The sequence below is a fragment of the Triturus cristatus genome, chromosome 10 (assembly GCF_964204655.1).
Source record: "Triturus cristatus chromosome 10, aTriCri1.1, whole genome shotgun sequence".
In the NCBI taxonomy this organism is placed as follows: domain Eukaryota; kingdom Metazoa; phylum Chordata; class Amphibia; order Caudata; family Salamandridae; genus Triturus; species Triturus cristatus.
This window is the reverse complement of record NC_140593.1, coordinates 762,706,888-762,714,066: the sequence shown is the minus strand read 5'-3', so window position 1 is coordinate 762,714,066 and position 7,179 is coordinate 762,706,888. Positions and strand designations below refer to the sequence as shown.

Sequence of the window (7,179 nt, the reverse complement as noted above, 5' to 3'; positions counted from 1 at the left end):
AAAGAATAATCCCGCTCCTTGGGCAAACGGTGGGTGGCGGGACTCCAGAACAGCTAAAATGAGAAGTGAATCGGGGATAATCAATGAGAGTAAAAGACCCCGTTCCTCAAGCACCCAGAACGTACCGCTGTTAAAACTGATCTCAATAACGAACTGTACTTACTTCTTCTGAGTCCACCGCCAAGCAAAGCACCTAAAAAGCCCACCGAGCCCGGAGACGGTGAAACCATGGCGTGTCCGTGAATAAATAGAAAGAATAGGAATGGCGGGAAAACTCGCTCGCACTGAGCGAACGGTTCCGCGCGTCACATGACCAGCAATGGTCACGTGTACATCGTTGCAAAACAGGGCTTTGCTCGCAATGGGAAAAGACTAGAATGCCAACCTTTAGCCCATAACGGAGAGAGTAACAGCTTTTTGCAAAACTTTATTGAAAACCTTATACAAGCGCAGACCAGATGAATGTATCTTGCACGAAGGGAATAGCATACACGTGAGGAATAAACTGAAATAAACAGCAAAACATGAGTAAAAACGGACGCATTAAGCCATTCATAAAAAATATATAAAATGTATTGTTGTTCATAGATAAGGCCCTACGTTGTATCTTGGGCTAGTCACAAAGCGAAAATCAATTGTATCCTTAGACAAGGGAAATGACAGAAGTGTGAGGCATGCATGTCTATACTGGGTCCCAGAAAGATGTTTTGAATATACTTAATAGTCAACTTAAAGGCAAGGGAAGGCTACTAAATACTGCACCTCATCACTGTGCCCCAAGGGATATTTTCATTCAGCCCAACCAGATGTGTAGACTTGCGATAGATCCATCGCTGTTCTTTTTCAAATAATACATTCGGTAAATTGAGCCCTGTTTTAATGTGCTCAATAATTGTCCAATGTAGATCGTCCGAAGTGTGATTACAACGCATAAAGTGTTCAGTCAATTTGGTTGTATGTTTTTTACAGCGGATATTACTTGATGTTCACAGATCCGCGGTTTAACCTTGCGAGTGGTCATACCTACATATTTCAGATCGCAAGGACAAGTTATCAAGTACACCACATCAGTGGTGTTACAATTTGTATGACCACGTTGTGTCCATATTTTGCCATTTTCCAAATTCAGTGTCTTGGAAGGCGAAGTAAGATGGCAGACACTACATGAACCACACGGAAAGTGCCCCAAAACAGGTGGTAATCCCCAAGCATTTAGGACAGAGGTCTCTTCAAGGCTGTTGGTACTTCTAGGTCTAGTGTGGATCAAGGAATCTCTAATACTTTTTGCCTTTTTAAACGAAAACAGCGGCTTCTCCCATTTGATGTTATTACTTTCGAGAATCCTCCAGTGTTTCTTAATAGAATTGGAGATAGCATTTGATGCAACGTTGTATGTGGATAACCTCTATTCCTCAATTTTTGATCAATACATGTGATCCAAATTTGAGGTTTACCCACTCTTACAACAGGGATGAGATGGTGTTTTTGGATGTGGTAGTTACCAAGACAGAAGGGATGTTATTGACAAAGACTTACTATAAACCCACAGCTAAAAACAATCTTTTGACCTTTTCTAGCTTTCATCCAAGACCATTACGAGAAAACCTCCCGTCTGGGCAATTTTTGCGCATTCGACGCAATTGTAGTAAGGTCGAGGACTTTCGGACACAGTCCAAAGAGTTGACGCAAAAATTGAGGCATAGAGGTTATCCTGAAAGAATTTTGAGGGATAGCTGCAAGAGGGCTAGGAATCAACCCAAGGAGGCTCCCTTGGAGAATTCTTGTAAGCAAGTGGCAGAGATTCCACTTACTTGTGTTACCACATACAACGTCGCATCAAATGCTATCTCCAATTCTATTAAGAAACACTGGAGGATTCTCGAAAGTAATAACATCAAATGGGAGAAGCCGCTGTTTTCATTTAAAAAGGCAAAACGTATTAGAGATTCCTTGGTCCACACTAGACCTAGAAGTACCAACAGCCTTGAAGAGACCTCTGTCCTAAATGCTTGGGGATTACCACCTGTTTTGGGGATCTTTCCGTGTGGTTCATGTAGTGTCTACCATCTTACTTTGACTACCAAGACACTGAATTGGAAAATGGCAAAATATGGACACAACATGGTCATACGAATTGTAACACCACTGATGTGGTGTACTTGATCACTTGTCCTTGCGATCTGAAAAATGTAGGAATGACCACTCGTAAAGGTTAAACAGCGGATCTGTGAACATCGTAGTAATATCCGGTGTAAAAAACATACAACCAAATTGACTGAACACTTTTTGCGTTGTAATCACACTTCGGACGATCTACATTGGACAATTATTGAGCACATTAAAACAGGGCTCAATTTACTGAATTCATTATTTGAAAAAGAACAGCGATGGATCTATCGCATGTCTACACATCTGGTTGGGCTGAATGAAAATATCCCTTGGGGCACAGTGATGAGGCGCAGTATTTAGTAGCCTTCCCTTGCCTTTAAGTTGACTATTAAGTATATTCAGAACATCTTTCGGGGACCCATTATAGACATGCATGCCTCACACTTCTGTCATTTCCCTTTTCTAAGGATACAATTGATTTTCGCTTTGTGACTAGTCCAAGATACAACGTAGGGCCTTATCTATGAACAACAATACATTTTATATATTTTTTATGAATAGCTTAATATGTCAGTTTTTACTCATGTTTTGCTGTTTATTTTAGTTTATTCCTTACGTGTATGCTATTCCCTTCGTGCAAGATACTTTCATCTGGTCTGCGCTTGTATACGGGTTTCAATAAAGTTTTGAAAAAAGCTGTTACTCTCTCCGTTGTGGGCTAAAGGTTGGTATTCTAGTCTTTTCCTATTGCGAGCAAAGCCCTGTTTTGTAACGATGTACACGTGACCATTGCTGGTCATGTGACGCGCTGAACCGTTCGCTCAGTGTGAGCGAGTTTTCCCGCCATTCCTATTCTTTCTATTTATTCACGGACACGCCTTGGTCTCACCGTCTCCGGGCTCGGTGGGCTTTTTAGGTGCTTTGCTTGGCGGTGGACTCAGAAGAAGTAAGTACCGTTCGTTATTGAGATCAATTTTAACAGCGGTACGTTCTGGGTGCTTGAGGAACGGGGTCTTCTACTCTCATTGATTATCCCCGATTCACTTCTCATTTTAGCTGTTCTGGAGTCCCGCCACCCACCGTTTGCCCAAGAAGCGGGATTATTCTTTCTCAAACGTAAGCCCCGTTTTTCTCCTTTTCTCTTCTTCCTTTGAAAGTGCGCACTACTTTTGCAAAGTGTGTTTACTTTATTGTTGGTTTGGCTAGTTAAAGCAATATTGGTAGTCAAGTCCTTGTAATCATTTTCAACAGTTTTCATTAAGAATAATACTGATAAACTGTGGTATCGAGTAAATTTACTCGTTTTCTATCATCATTCAGAAGATTAGTATACAGAATTTTGGTTTCTCTTCTGATTTTGTCTAGTTCGGGCACACACGTAATAATGTCAGTTCGTATGCCTGAATAATGAGCTTATCATTGACTTGAATATTTGACTGTGACATTTCATTCATTTTTCACGAAGTAATTGAACATACTGCTAAATGGTGTGGAAATACATATTTTTCTGCCCCCCTGATATGTATGTTTCTTTCAAGACATTTTATGGCTTTTGGGAAGTGCTCGAAGGCCTCTTCAAAACCGTGAGTTTATTCGGTTCTTTTGCACCTGAGGTTAGGGTAAGCCTTAGCGAGCTTATACCGCCAAGGTGCTTTTTTGTAGGTCCTGAAGAAAGCTTTGTGTAATCACGCCTAGATGCTGAAACATGTCGGCCAATACATAGGATGTACCTGAGTAATTCACATCAGTGATTGACATCCGTTTTTTCACTTGTTTTTATTCTGTGCCAGGTTCGCCGCCATTAAAAGTGTTTGGACGAATCCTGTGTACATTTTAACCAGCACTAATTTTTTCTATTTTTTTGCACTTATCACACATAAAAATCCCTTCTTGTTTGATATTTGCGCTCTGCTATAAGTAAGCGTTGAAGCACACCCACCAGAGGTGCAGTAGGCATCTCTGGTGGAACCCTATGATGAAGCATGTCACCAACCAGGTTGGTGAGTGAGGGTTCTTTATCCAAACTTGATTGATTTGTCCTTGGCACATTGTTATACACATTGATTTTTTTGTATACATTTACATTTCTTCTATATGAATTTTTGTACTCGCACACTCTTTTGTTGTTTATTTACTGTTTTACTGTTTTACTGTTTAGGGGGATCAAGAGTGTGTCTCTACCCTCTCTCTCCTGTTGTTTTTTGATAATATTCTATACAAGCCATAGTTGCTGCTTATTCATCTTATGCAACTAACAACCATTGGCAAAGCCAATAGTCCTGACCTGTAGGTATGACGTTACTTGTTGTATCATATACCTGCATGCAATGACAGAAACAGCAAAATACAAGTCAGGCGGCACACTATGCTAACCACAGATTTTTAACGTACTGTTTTGAAGCCACGCCCTCAATTACATTGGCCACGCCCCTTTGAGAGACGCCCTAGTTTTTTCATCCCACTTAAAGCCCTGGGTCAGAGGCTCCTGTAAAAATACCAACTCACAAATGTAAAAATCGAAATGCCACCCCGAACCAGGGATCTATATGTAACAGGCAGGTGTTCCTTTCCTAGTTCCGACGAGAGTAAATGACGCCGTCAAGGCAAAGATAACAAGCATTGGCATAGCCAATAGGTCTCGCCTTTGTGACCTTATAAGTGTTTACAATGAACAACAAGATGCCAATGCTAGTCTCTCTTATATACCTTATTTCAAATAAATCACTAAGAAACAAAACAAAGGACCTGTTGGATTTCAGACCTTTTGAGTGTTTTGTATATGTTGCAAACTTGTAGAATTGTGGATAATCTCTTTGAAATTCATTCACCTTGGGTCTTTTGTTTTTTAGTTTTGCTTTTTTTAATCATTGTAAAATTAGCAGTTTTGTATATGGTGAGGGAGTGCATGAATGATTGGTGTGTGGCTGTCAGATTAAATGTGTACAAGTGTGATTACTGGGTGTGAATTTAATTAGGGAATGTGTTCCAACCCATGAGTGTGAGTATGAAAGAATTGTGTATTAATGAAAGATGGGAGCTATGTGATATGTAAAAAGAGTATAAGGATCTTTGAATAGGTTATTAATTGATTTTGTTGTTCAAATAAATTTTGATTTATTCATTAATTGAAAAAGAAAAAAACTGTATTGGTCACTTTGTTTTGTTTCTTAGTGATTTATTTGAAATAAGGTATATAAGAGAGACTTGCATTGGCATCTTGTTGCTTATTGTTCAATTTGTGGCTCTGCCTTGCTGTTTAGGAGCCCAAACCCTGGTCGTTTCTACTTATAAATGTTTAGCCATGCAACGGTTAATGTTGTTGCACCGAGGATATTGTGCTGCATAGCTAAATACTTATAAGGTCCCAAAAGCGAGACCTATTGGCTATGCCAATGCTTGTTGATTTTTGTATGTGTGCTGCATTCTGCATCACACATAGAACAAGAAAAACACCATTAATGATTGTTTATGTGCAGGAAGATGTTTCTTCCTGCACATAAACAACCATTAAATAATGACGATTTGCTACTTCTATGTGCGCTGCATTCTGCAGCACGCTTAAAAGTTACAAATAGCCATTATGGATTGTTTATGTGCAGAAATGGGACACATTCCTGCACATTAACAATCAAGGATGCCTGCCTTAGCACTAGGCAACTCATTTTAGTGCCAGCATGAGGGAAAACACAGGGCTGCCCTGTATTGTAGTAAATATAGCACATTCCTGCGTTTTGGAAATGTCGGAGCACGGCACTGCCAAATTTAGCGCAGCTCTGCGCTCCGACATTTTGTTGTAAATATGTCCCTCTGTATCTCACATTTGCATATTTTTTCGATGCCTGCCTTTTCCCTGTTTTCTGTACTTCTTTCACTCTTTGTCACTCCCTTTAGTGATTTTCTGTCTTTTGCACTGGATCAAAGTTTGTTGAGTTAAAATAAGTGCCGGTCTCAAAAGATGAGTACCGGTGGGCACCGCCTCCAAATCAATCAGCACAATTTTCAGCCTTTTGTGTTAAGGAATGAAGCAATCAGTGTTTGGTTTGCCCCATAGAATATTTAATCACAGGAACAGAACGTGAAGCAAACCGATTTCATTATAGTTCAGCTATTTTATTTTCAAAAGTAGGGTTACCATTTGACTCCATTTCACAAGTGCGTGAATGATTCTTAAGTAATATGTGTCATATATGTAGAGAAATGGGACCACAATCAATTTCTTCTTAATGCACAAGATTTTCTGATATATGGTAAACTGGCCTTGCTCCATTTCTCATAAAACCAGCTGCCCAATGATCCAGGTTTCTACATAATTCAATGTTACCAAGGACGAGATAGTCTACCACTGGGATTTTCTTTAATATAATGCATTCTGGGACTTGTAGGACTTTTTTTTTTACTTCAGTTAAAGCAATTAGGCAAGGACAACTAAAAACAATAATTTGCAAAAGACAGCCATGGACATGTGTGGTAAGGTTTGTGCCAGTGTGAAATTTCTGAATCATTTCTTTAAACTATTTAGTTAGTCACCGATGTATATATTAAAGGCCAAGCTGCTACGATAGCAGCCTCTTTAGGGCTATCGTAGCAGAATTACCGTATTAATTCAAAGACCATTCCCACCCCATCGACCCTGCAGTGTTCAAGAGTACGAATGTCACCATTTGATCAGAAGGGATCATTTAATAAGTTTGAACTTCTTTTATAAAATCCAACATTGAGGCTCGGACGGGGTTCGAACCCGAGATCTTCGGTTTACGAGACCGACGCCTTACCACTTGGCCACCGAGCCACGACGTACATATTGCATGCTGGGCAGTGTGTGATAATGTCAGTTCGGATTCAACCAACGCGTTCCTTTTCGATTTACTTGTATTACTTCTATATTTGTTGTTGGCGTTTTTTAGGCGACCCCTGTTAACTGATTTACTGAAAGCCAGAGCACGCGATTGCTGGCTTTACTGTTGTTGTTTTATAACTCGGCTTCCGATCTCTCTCAGGATCGCGAGCAGTCAAAATAATTGCTTTTGGTGCGCGTGCGCCTGTCTTTCTAAAACCGTCTTTGCTCTCTAA

The 7,179-nt window shown here is 40.0% G+C and overlaps 1 non-coding gene across 1 annotated transcript; it reads right to left on the bottom strand.

The window, feature by feature from the left end:
- Positions 1-6,826: 6,826 nt before the first annotated feature.
- Positions 6,827-6,898, bottom strand: TRNAT-CGU (transfer RNA threonine (anticodon CGU)). Its single transcript has one exon. It is a non-coding gene; the product is annotated as a tRNA-Thr (tRNA).
- Positions 6,899-7,179: the final 281 nt, after the last annotated feature.